Consider the following 13,016-nt stretch of genomic DNA (forward strand, 5'->3'; position numbering starts at 1 on the left):
CCGCCCGCCCCACCGAGCTTCTGAGAATGGCAGAATAACCAAAAGGGCTCCCTCTGCTGATCTCAACACCCGCGATGCTCTGTAGGAAAGGTGGCAGTCTTTCAGATATCTACTACTGAGCCTGGGTCAACATCCTTGTATTACTTTACAAAGCCCTGAACAACTTAGGCCCAGGGTACCCAAGGGACCACCTGAACCCTTTTATTCCAGCTCGATCACTGAGATTATCTGCAGGAGCATTGCTGTTCATCCCCCGAGTTGGCGAGACTTATTTGACAACAAGAAATCAAGCCTTTAGTGTCATTGGCCCAGTTCTGTGGAATGCTCTGCCAATAGAGATTCAGCAGGCACCTTCTGTTCTGACTTTTCAACACCTGCTGAAAACTTTTCTATGTCACCAGGCTTATGTAGGCAATTGTGAAGATATCTTTCTGCAATAGTTAGTTAATTATTTCTAATTTTAAATTTTTTATATGGTTTTATCATGTATTTATATATTTTGTAAACTGCTTTGATTTTGTTTAATGAATATGGGTATAGAAATATTTGTATAAATAAATACAAATAAACAATTAGAGAAGACTTCCAAGTATTTCAATTGCTGTTATTGGTACTACACATTCATCTTTTTAGACTCTACTAACTATAAAAATGTGACTTGTCATCATTTATAAACTCAGAGATTTTTGAAAAGAAACGTGAAACTGTTTCTTCTAACCAAGGATCCAATTCAGGAATGGAAGGGGATGGGCTATAACCATACCTCCTCTAGTCTACTTATGATGAGTTTATTTATTTATTTATTGTATTTGTATACCACCCCATAGACGAAGCTCTCTGGGCGGTTTACAGTAACTAAAAACATTAAAAACAAAATTAGAATTAGAAAATAACAGTCACAAAAAATCTTGATCTCCACTGAAATCTTTGTCTTTACCCTTCTCAATCCAAAATGAAGCTTTTACTGTTTTATGTAATCACTTGTTGGGGGGGGGGGGTCATGTACTAGTCAAAAATGGATAAATTTAAATTCTAATAGGAAATAAAAATATTGGGAACATTATGACAATGTTCTTCAAGTGTTGTTATACTCCAACTCACATCAGCTGTAGCTAGCATGGCAATGGTCAGGGATGATGAAAGTGCTAATCCAGCAATATTTGGAGGGCACCATATTGACTTCCCCTAATTTACAGCATAATCACATACCAACCCAGATAGAGCAATGCAAACTATAGGAAGCCATCATAATTTACAGTGGGGTATGCTAATGTAACTTACCCCTGTTCCAAACTCCATTCAGAAGTGAGGCTTGTGAACTGGCCCAAGCCTGACAGAGGGAAAACAAGCCTTTAAAATAATTTGATTTACACCACTCTTTTTCCCACTGCAACTCTGGCTGGGTTGCTAGGTCACATGATTGAACTGAACAGAGTTTGCAATAGGAATAAGTCTGTCCCTGCCCTGTCTCACCCATCACTCCCCCTGGAATGCCCCTTTTGGGGGACTTGTCCTGGCCTCAGCTCAGCCAGCTGAGCCAGGATGGTGTCCTGGCTCCCAACCAGAGAAGCAGATTCAGGACTCAAAGACTAGGTTTTGCATGAACTATAAGGTAATCTATCATGAACTGGTACTCTATCACTTCTGAATGGTTCTCACAAACCATCAACAGGCATATTTCAAAGCACTGTATGTCAGATGAGCTCAGGCAGCAGCACAGAGAAAAATGCATGCCTGCAGTGGCAGCTTATCTCCATGGTCTCCCTTGTGAAGCCGCCACTTAGGTGGCTTCAGGGTGCCTCGTGGGAAGTGATTCATAAATTAAATAAATATGCCACTTGTTTTGGTAAATCAAACTTCAATAGAAATGCAATGCAGAAAAAGTTAAATATGATTAAATTTCATTAGGACTAGCACTGGAACTTATATTTTAATTGCTTCATGTTTTCCAGCTTACCAACATTGTGGAGTGGACTGTGATTCAGCCAAGTACAGAAATATATTCAAAAAGACCACACACACAAAATCTATCTTCCTTTTCTATCTTACTTTATCTCCAAACTTATCAGTTCCACATCTATAGTGTGACCAGTGCCAACAACCAATTTTATTATCATGGCATTTTGTCCTGGATCTTGCATAGCTTTTTTTATTCATTTCTGTTCATGGTCTTTAGTAGAAGATGTAGAGGCCTAATTGTTGCCCACAGTTTTACAGGGCACTTGGGTGATTCTTCCTTTTCAGCTGCATGCAGTGTGAGGACATAATGAAAAATATTGCCATTTGTGAAATGGAGTGAAGGCCTTGTCTCTTGCAGAATGCACAATCAGCCTGGCCTCAGGGCTGGAATTTCAATTTGTCCATGGAGCTTTATGTGGAATACCTAAATAGGGAAGTAACTAAAGCATTAAGTCAAAAGGAATGGCAAGAATCTTGCTTTTATTAGCATTGTAGACACAGTAGTGTACATTATAAAATACTGAAGTATAACATGGTTATTCAGAAAAGTGCAGAGCAGATACTATCACTAGCAGAACATAATTAGCAAGGTTTGTTCTAATAATACAGGTACACAACGCTTGAGTTAATCTTGAAAAGCAATCAATTTATTTTGAATGATTGTTGCTATACTATAATTATATCATTTGGTGGCAATGAGAGCAACCAATCGATCATTTAACTGATTGCATAATTATTTAATAGTGCACATCTCCTTAGCACTGACATACTGTGCTGCGGAAAGACAGTGTTAGCAGTTGCTTTCAGAGGATGAATTCATTAAACTTTGTTTCATTCAGAGAAGCAAGGAGGGAATGTACTACAATAAGGGGTCAAAACTTCACCTAGAAAGCAATGGCTGCAACCTCAGAGTAGACACATCCAAAGGCTAGTCATGCATCAAATGTCTCACTTTTTGTCATTGGGTTATTTCTGAAGCTATCCCGGGCTTTGGAGATAGTCATGCAGTGTAAGGATCTGCTGTTGGAAGGAACATGCAGATGTCAAGACATGGACATTTGAATCCAGGGCCAGTATGTTGCCTATAAATATATGAGAAGTACAAATGTTATATAGATGACAGAATTGCAAACTCACCACCCTCATAAGAACATAAGAAGAGCCCTGTTGGATCAGGCTGAAGGTCCATCTTGTCCAGTATCCAGTTCTCACATTGGCTAACCAGATGAGAAGCCTACAAGCAGGACCTGAGTGCAACAACACTTTCATTTTCAGCAACTGGTATTCAGAGGCATACTGCCTCCAATAGTGGAGTTAGAACATCGTCATTGGGTGAAGTAGCCACTGACAGACATATCTTCCATGAATTTGTCTAATCCTCTTTTAAAGCCTTCCAAGTTGATGGCTATCACAACAGCCCTTATTACCATCTTAACAGGATTGCGCTACCCTTACATGTGGTCAACACTAAACAAGAATAGTTCTGACATCTGTTATTTGCACTCAGAGCTAAGACTTGGAAAGATAGTATATTACTACAGCATATGAAACAATGCAGCTACAGATTGTCAGCATTTATTTATAATTTACACATCCAGTGATAATTTCAGATTAATTTACACACTTGAACATTGAGGTGTCTAATTGCCCTGGGGATCTTAACATTCCATTTAGATGTCCATGATAACTGAAATATACTTATAAACCTTTGCTTTTTTAAAAAGTATGTTTCTAATTTCTCAAAGCTGCACAGGACAAATAGGATCCCAGGAACTGGCATGTATGTAAGGGTGTGTGTGTGTGTGTGTTTATCTGTATGTACATATGTGTGCATAGATAGATACAGATGCAGAGAGAGAGAGAGAGAGAGATGTGAATTATACACATATACCAACAAGCCCTATTTGGGCATTCAGTTCACTTGTCCAATGACACCAACACAAAGGAGAGTGGAAGTGCACCAGCAAGCCCTGTCTTTTCTGAAGTGAGGAGTCTTCTACTTGTGAATGTTTCCCACATGATTTGGAACCTTGATTATGTAGGGTTCAAAATGACATCGGAAGCCTCCATAAATACATGAGGCTCCCCCCTGTGGAGGTTTGCCCTTCAACTTTCAGAGGAATGTAAAGGCTAGGAAGGTATCGCGCCAGAGGGGCAGAGCTTGCCAGCACTCCCTTGCTCTTCTTGGCATGGTTGTCATTGTATGAGTGAAGTGAAAATCCAATAGTGCTACAGTGTGGCCAATAATGACAGCTGGAGCAAGGGGAATTGCTCTACGATGCTTGGATTTGGATACCACTGCATCTTTTTCATTTTATTGTTGTTGTCTAGGTTTCCCCCATATCTGAGTATAAACAGATTGATTAACATGTTTGTAATAATTATTAAGAATATTAAAAGAAAGAATAAATGCAGCATACCTGGATTTACCAGTATAAGGTGTGGCAATTACCCTTCCTCTTTGCCTTTCTAGAACAAGCTATTGGAGCATGCACAGTATGTATGATTTCAGGGTGCGCTGACTCCTCTCAATAGATTCCAGCAGTCCAGCCTAGCCCAGGAACAGAGAAGGTGTTCAAGGGGGTTGGGAAGGCCTTTCAACCAACAGATCTGTTTTTGACTATTTGAAGAACTCAAGCAGGAAAAAAAGAGTGCTTGTTGCTATAAAGTAATAGCAATCAGATTGTTAAACAGCACTGACAGTTATTACCATTAGCTACATCCTTTGATTTATATAACTATTGCATTTCCTTCAAAATATTTAAGTTTGATGTTTGTTTTTATTTCCCTTTATTATTGCAATTCATGGTTGAGCTGGTGCAACCATGGCTACGAGTTCTGCTGTCAATACAGGTAGATCCTGCCCACTCATTCTCTAGATATAGGAATGACTAGGGCACAAAAAGGGGGGGAAGTGTTACAATTCTTATTTTTTATTCTGTATTTACTGCTGTGTAAAAGGTATTTCACTATGGCTAAAAAAAGATGACACTGGAAAAGATGTCGGTTTCTCCCAGTCCTCTTGTATGACAAACTATTTGTATATGTCTTATCGAACCTTTATTCTTTGGGACTGAAGATAAGAAAGCCAAAGATGGCAAATGTCGGTACTAATATGGGGAAATCCTCACTAGTAAATCTAATTATGTCTGTCTGTACTTCTCTACCTCTCAAGTCTCCAATAGGCTTCTCTAATATTTGAAACAGGCTTTTATGCAGTCTGTAGTATTTTGTCACATGTTAAGTAACATCCCAGGCCAGCCTTTCCCAACTAGTGGGCCACCAGATGTTGTCGGACCACAATTCCCATCTTTCCTGACCATTGGCAATGCTGGCTGAGGCTGATGGGAGTTGTGGTCCAACAACATCTGGTGGCCCACTAGCTGGGAAAGGCTGTCCTAGGCCATTCCATCAGTTGTACAGATGGAACATCTGTCCTACATGCTGAGAAGCTAGCAGCTGAATGCTTTCACCACCAGCTGCTACTCTTGTAAGACCACAGACCAGACATTGCAGTGTGCTTAATTCTTTGGCATGTGCCTTGTAAAATGACCAACTAAGCCAAAAGTCAGATGACATCACAGCAATCAGCTGGACCTGGGGTAATGAAAGCACAAACTGTAGGAAGGAATCAGGGATTGCAGTACTTATATGGAACCTTCACTAGGATAAGGAAAATAAGGGAAGCAGTCAGACCCCAGACTAGAGGAAGCGGTCCACAAAGGAGGGGTGAACACATTTCAGTAAGGTGAGGGAAGTAAAGATTTTAGAGCAAGCTGGCCAGTGTATGTGAGATTCATAAAGTGATGCATTGAGTGGCATAGTGAGACATCAGTCTCCATATTACGTCTCTCCATGGACCTCACTGCATCTGGGAGAATTAAATACCCAGCTGAGAGAAATGGGACAGAATATGAATATCAATATTCTCTTTCTGAGTCTTAAAACTGGCAGGTGCTGTGTAACTGGGATAATTCCAGCTGTGTGATCTTTCTGAATAAAAATCTGGTTTTGGAGAGGGTGGGAATCAGTGTGATGAAAGCCACAAATATGTATATTGTATAGCACAAGATCAGAGGTATAGCTAAAAAAAATGGAAAACAACGCTTTCAGAAATCTTAAAGAAAACCATGTACCTACACACATATATTAGTTAGCAGTAGTCACACTTTCTGCTTTAACTCTTGTGGGAGTTGGGGGATTTCTGCATGACAGGTTGTGGATGACAAAAGTAAAAACAAAAGTAAAACAAAAAACAGACCACATTTTTCTTTTGTCCCTTTCAATCATTTTTAAGAGAGTTGAACATGGTATAAATGACTTTCCTCTTCTCCCAGGCATTTTAGCACGTGTTTTTAAATTGTTTTTCTTTAATATTTTAATTGGGTTTTTAAATTGTTTTTTGTGTTTTAAAATTTGTATATTTGTTTTTAATATTTTTAATTGCTGTAAACCACTCAGAGAGCTTCTGCTATGGGGCGGTATATAAATGTAATAAATAAATAAATAAATAATAAAAGAGACTTTTGTCCCACAGTCAGCTCTGGTCAAATGGGTTTTGCAGGGTTGTTGTTGTTTTAATCCAGAGGCAAAGGTGAGGTTGAGTATATACAGCACAAACACTTGTTTATCAACCCATTTTTACTCTATGCTGATAGAAAAAATTACTTTAACAATCTGATTTGGGGATCAAATAGCCCAAGAAAACCATAAAAATAAAATATCTGGGTGCATGACATTATTTGCAAGTAAATAAATAAAGTCTTTATTGAGAACTTTCCTTTTCTAGCAAAAGCAATATGGTTGCAAAGAAACCATTGGTGTCAACAATACCACATAATGACCTGGTTCACACAAGGGAAGGAGATAAGGATCTGGTCTACCAGCCGTATCCAGCTGCCCACCCTGGCAGGAAGCCATAGTAGGTGTAAGTTAGGATCTAGACCTATGTTTTAGATGTACTATCTAAATAATGTAATGTGTTAAACAGCACAAGGTTTGCTAACAATGAGAGGGAGCAAGGAGGAATAACAGAAGGATGAAATCTGAGAAGGAAACATAGCCATGCCATTTTATATGGTAAGGATGCCAAAATAGTTCTTTTGAAAGAAAAAAGAAACATATGATTAAGTAAACAGCCAAGTCCTTTGTGGGAGATCCTTCATAACCCTTTACAGTCTCCTAGAAATAATGTGGCATTTTGGTGCAATCTGTTCATATATAAAGCAATGGAATCATTTCCTGCTATAAGGATTTGTTTTAATGTCCTCTTAATTCAGAGTGCTCTGCTGTTACCAAGGTTACCAAAATTATGGCCAACCGAAGAAGAGCAGAAGACTGATGTCAAAGTGGAATTTGCACTTGCAGAGAGTGGAGTGAATGAAAAATAGAGACAAGGACATCCATCTTTCTGAAAGCAAAATTAAAAGTATGAAACAGTGTGCCATTATGTGGCATCATGAAATGTTTGGAATATGTGTTTGGAAGAACTCTGTGTGCTGCTGCACCTGTTGCCACATGCTCACAAATTTCCATATTTTCTTCTGCTCTAGGTATATAAAGGGGAGGGGCTGCCTGACGCAGCATCTCAGCGCACGCCTTGGCGTTGTGCAAAGTGCAACACTAAGTGTGCACTTAGCGTTGCACTTGGAGTCATCTTGGAGTCTGGAATCCATCGCCTGCCAAGAAAAATCATTGCTACAAACGCTGGAGAGAGACAGGCAAACCAACAAGTTGTTGTAATTGAAAGCCTGCCCTCCTTTAGGAATATTTGATACTTGAAAGGTTTTTGTTCCTCAGTTGAGAGATGAAGGACGTGTCATTGCCTACTATGTTGGAAAAAGTGGTTTCCATACCCCCAGGGTGAGAGCCTGGTGGGCATAGTTTCTGCCCCCTTGAGTGAGAGACAAGGGGAAGTGTTTAATATGAATGTTGCATTTAGAACATGTGTGTGCATTATTTGGCTGTATGTAGATTTGAGTGGTTCTTGTATGGATATGTGAGTGTGCTGTTTTTAGGATGTAAATTATGTGAGTGCTTGTAGAGTGTGATTTGAGGTGTGCTAAAATAGTACTCTTGAGTGTGTTGGTTTAGAATGTTAAACATGAATTTGCTGATCTTGTAAGGGTGTGTTTGAGTAAACTAAATGTCTTTTTTCAACTGTAGTTAGATGAAATTCTGTTATAAAGGGGGCCAGCTGATTTAATTGTTTTGCTTATTATACTGTGATTAAGAAATGAGTGGATGTGTTTAATCTATTATGTTCAAAAATAAGCTTGTTTTAACTTGTGATGTTTTTTTCTTGAAGCTCAGAGAATATTCTGTTTAGTCTACTATGCTTGTTACAATTGTTTTTCTTGTACTTAATTTTATATGCAATGTTTATATTATATGTTGATACTAAAGAGGATGCTTTGTTCAGTTAATTGTATTTTATTGATTGTAGTTTTTTGTAGCTGCTGTTTTAAGATGTTTTGACTTACATTGTACACCGCTTAGAATTTTATTTAAATATAAGCAGTGTATAAATGGTCTAAATAAATAAAATCTACTTAGGATAAGCAAGCTGATGAGCTGCAAGCTGAACAGGATTTGAAATGAGATATCAGAGTATACTGGTAATCATATCCGCTATCCAATACAAGTTGTTCTGCATTTCAGACTGAAGTCAAAAGGTACTGAATATGTGTGGGACTTCACAAGATTCTATCATTAACAACTAAAAAGAAAAAAAGAATCTTAAGATTGCTAGTAAATGTAACAAGTGTCACATTACTTTGGTTTCAGTGAAGGCCAACCATATTTTACTTTAATGTTAGCTGTGTAATAAAACCCAATAATGTCCTTCTGTTGTTTTGGAATACTTACACCAAGTTAATATAGCATGCAGAGTAAGAAGGGAGCAGTAATTCAAAGAGCAAAAAATTACTGTATAAATATTATCCATTGATTGTAGTACTGACTGTGAAATGTATTCCTTACTCTGGGTTGGATCCAGAATCAGTGGATACAGAACCAGTGGGACAATCTAGTCATGTCTTAACATAAATCTCATTTATTTCAAAGGGAACTAAGTTCAACTAACAGTCGGGATCCAACCCATAGTTTTCTGCTTGTGTGTCACTTCAAAAGTGGAAAACAGAGAAGATTTGAAAGAATTAATGCACATGTGACACAATCTGAAGCAAATGTACTTGGACATAAGTCCCATTAAGTTTAGCCATGCTTACTCCCAGGTAAGCAGATATAGGATTGTTGCTAAACTACTTGTGCTCAAGTACTCTAATTAAGGTCCCACAGTTCCTATGAAACAAGATACTTAAATATTATGCTTTCCAGCAGAAATACATCCTCAGTTCTTGCTAGAGATTTGGCAAGCTTGGCCAAGAGAGAATTTTAATGTTATGCCGATTATCCAGCAAGTGTAGAAAGTAATAATCCTTTAATGGATACCCATATCCAACCAGGAAGGGCAAAAATCCCACCACTGGGATTGTAGAATTGATTATAGAATTTACACAGAAGTAGACCTACAATGAATTCTTTCTAAGATAATGTCAATAGTAAATAGCAATGTCCCCAAATTTCAGCCACTTCACTTTTACAGCATTCTTTCTTTAACCAAAAAAACACCAGGACATAAAATACCCCAAGAAAGTATTGGACTACATTGTAGGTCTACGTCTGTGTCAGTTCTACAATAAAATGTACACTGGTGGTGGGATTTTTCCTCAAGCCAACATAAAATGTTGAAATAAAATGTTTCAAACAAAAACCTATTCTTGGGAGCAGATATAAAGTGCTCATACAGAGTTTTATTTCAAAATATCAGGCCATAAAATATACCAAAAAACCCTATTGATGTTTGTCGACACAGTGCTTTTTGACCCAGCCAGTGAAAGTGTTGGGGTAAAAAAATGTCTGATAGGGTTTTTCACACAAAAACTGATCCAGGGAAGCTGACAGGAAGACAATCCTAAACTAGCATCCTGAGATGATAAGGAACAACAGAGCCACTTATGAATTTAAAGCCCTGCTGGCTCCTGCTGGTCAGAACAGAAATTGGGGTGTTTTTCTCTCTATATATTTTGCTGTGCCACTCCAGGCTAGTGCAGCAGAGAGGCTGCAATCAGCTCCCGCCCACCTGGCAATGGGCTGGCTTAGGATCCAACAGCTCCTTGGCCAGCCATGCTCTGTCCTGCCCCCCCAAATGCCCCATTTGGGGGCTTTTCACCAGCAACCACCAATGGAAATACCAGCTGCAGTAGTTCTCAAGTGCCCTGTACCTTTGGCAGGCACAGTGGGGACTTCCACAGTGGTGGGACCCCATCATCACTGGTGGACTCAACAGAATCAGGTGGAAGGACTCTTCAGTCTAATCTGAATCCTTCCAGGAGCATGGATTGAGAGTAAAGGGGTGCTTGCTCCTTGTTCCCCATTTACTGGCACATGGTTTTGTTTTGGAACATTTTACTACACATACACACATGTGTATGTGTGAAAAATACCAATATACAGTTGTATGTAAAAAGGGTGCATAATCATCAGGAAGATATCATTTAGGAACAACATATTCGGTTACAGTGGTTACAGGGATGGAGGGAGAGATGATTTAGCAAAAGTCAGATTAGACTTTAAATCCTGGAGATACAACAGTAATGGCCTTATGTGAAGTCTTCATTCATTCAACTCAAAAACAATTTTACACTGCATGTGGGATCAATCAATTGGCTTAAGGACAGTTAATGATGTCTAAATCATCATCATCCCACTCCTATACTGTGGTAGCAGTAAATGCTGCTGTGGTGATATTTCTAGGTCAGAATGACAGGGCAATTCAGGATGGAGTTACCAATTACTTATTTGCTTGTTAATAGGCTGAAGCTGCCCTTACCTCTGCTTTCTTTTCACTGTAGAGGTCTTTGAACAAGATTCTATGAAACAAACCTGACAGCAACATGAGAGACACAAAGAAAATATTAACATGCTGGTCACCAGCAGTAACAGCTGTTATATAATGCTGTTCTAAAATGATTTCCTGCTGCTGGAAGGCTGGAAACAGCGTTTCAAAATAATCTTGTTCTGGTCCATGTATCCATTCACATTTATTTATTTATTTATTTATTTAATTACATTTCTAGACCGCCCTATAGCAGAAAGCTCTCAGGGCGGTGTACAACAAATAAAATCACAATTAAAATATGAGCAAGTGTGGAAAAAATATATATATAGTACAATTATAAAACATTAATAAAATTAATTAACTTAAAAAATAAAACAACTAAAACCAAGAAAAGCCACAAATTAAACCTATACTGAATTTAGCTCATAATGCCTTTAATAAGGGAAATATCAAAATAAGTTACATATCTCTTTTCCCGCAAAATTAATATCCATATTTAACTAGTAACACCAAACATAAAATAGCTAATGTCAAAAAGGCAAAATTAGCAAATAAAACCCAAACCAAAGGGTGACTATATATTCCCCCTTTCTTTTCCATTAATTCATTTTTTGTCAGTGCTAAGCAGGCACAGTTGTAGCTGCTATTGCCCCGGCACCAGTACTGACCTGGAAACCAGTTAGCTATCCATTTATAGTTCACACCCAATTAAGACGAGGAACTCAGATCATCAACATTTGCATTAGCATCACATACCAATAGTACCACTGAAATATGCCTGTACATCAATGTAGTGTTATAGTCTGCTAGTATGGCAAAGAGTTAGTGTGATATACAGTAGGGTCCCACTTTACGGCGTTCCGCTGATGCGGCGGCTTTCAATTAGGGGAAATTCCCCGTTTTAAAGCTGCTTTTGCGGCATTTTCACGTGACACAACCCATTATTGTCAATGGGTTCCGCTTTACGGCGGGGACCTGGTCCCTAACCCGCCATATAAGCAGGGCCCTACTGTAAGGGAAAGATATTTTATTTATATATTTAATAAAATTATTTATATACCTCTTCATGAAATATCAGAGTAGTGTGCAATGATATTTATAAACAGGGATGGGATCCACATTTTTATGCCAGTTCGATTTTTGCTCTGTCGAACTTCTCTGAAGTACCGCTTCATTAGGGATCAATGTCAGCTATTTGCTATAAATACTGATTTTTTTCTGCAAAAATGTCACTATTGATATTGTTATTTTAAAAATATTGATTGTTCATAGATTTTTTAAAGGGAGGGAAATATTGATATTGATATATTTGAGGCATTTTTTTAAAAAAAATCTGCTTCAGTGGCAGAAAACAGCTAAAAAAACTGGATCCGCACAGACAAACAAAAAGTGAATAAATCAGAAATCTGGTGTCAAATTCAAATTTTGCAAAATTCGAGCACATCCCTAGTATACAATAAAATAAAAAAAAATCATTTTACACAAGAGTCTTTCCCAGCCCTACTCGTAGATTCCAAGGACAGAACCTGGGACTTTTACATGCAAAGCATATGTTCTGTTACTGAGCAACAATCTTCCCCTAAGCTGTGAGATGGCAGGGGTAGTACTATAGAGTTTGTTTTCCTACGGATGAGCAAGTGCACTGCAGACATGAGTATGTTTTATAAATATAAGCAGACTGGATATATACTCCTAAAGGAGGTAGAAAAACAGCTGATTCTGCATCAGATTCCAGAGAGCAACAATGTGGACTTCTCACAGGCTCCAGGCTGTGTCCAGTGCAGCTAAACTCACACATTATTGCCCTTTTCATATCTGAATTCAAATTCAATCTGACAATTGTTTCTAGCTGCCTCTCTATCCCTCCCCCCAACTCTGATTGGTATGAAATTGCAAAGGCAGGAAAAGCGACTTCTAGTAAGCAATGAATATTTGTGTTCTTTAAAACAAATAAAAAGTACCTGATGATCATCTATTAATCAAACATTCTCAGCGAACACAGAAAAACTATTAACAACCATTCTATAATCTTGTATTTGTAAAGTTCTAGGATTGCCATCTCACTTGTTTAAAATATTGTCTTAACAGAATCATACATTTCAAAGCCACATAACATTTAGTAATACCCATGTTTGTCAAGGAGCACAACGCAGTA

General features: G+C 38.3%; 1 long non-coding RNA gene across 3 annotated transcripts in view; it reads right to left on the reverse strand.

Annotated features, from left to right (window-relative positions):
• Positions 1 to 2,022: 2,022 nt before the first annotated feature.
• LOC133384849 (uncharacterized) overlaps positions 2,023 to 13,016 on the reverse strand; it is a 75,079-nt gene continuing 64,085 nt past the window's right edge. For 2 of the 3 annotated variants that reach the window (XR_009762719.1, XR_009762718.1), the window contains exons 2-4: positions 10,853 to 10,905; positions 4,380 to 4,510; positions 2,438 to 3,041 (exon numbers count right to left, since the gene is read on the reverse strand). This is a non-coding gene — a long non-coding RNA (uncharacterized LOC133384849). Of the gene's footprint in view, positions 2,384 to 2,437; positions 3,042 to 3,096; positions 3,207 to 4,379; positions 4,511 to 10,852; positions 10,906 to 13,016 lie in introns of those variants that run through there. The other variant, XR_009762720.1, reaches the window with a different exon arrangement.

This window comes from Rhineura floridana, chromosome 5, assembly GCF_030035675.1.
Source record: "Rhineura floridana isolate rRhiFlo1 chromosome 5, rRhiFlo1.hap2, whole genome shotgun sequence".
Classification (NCBI taxonomy): Eukaryota; Metazoa; Chordata; class Lepidosauria; order Squamata; family Rhineuridae; genus Rhineura; species Rhineura floridana.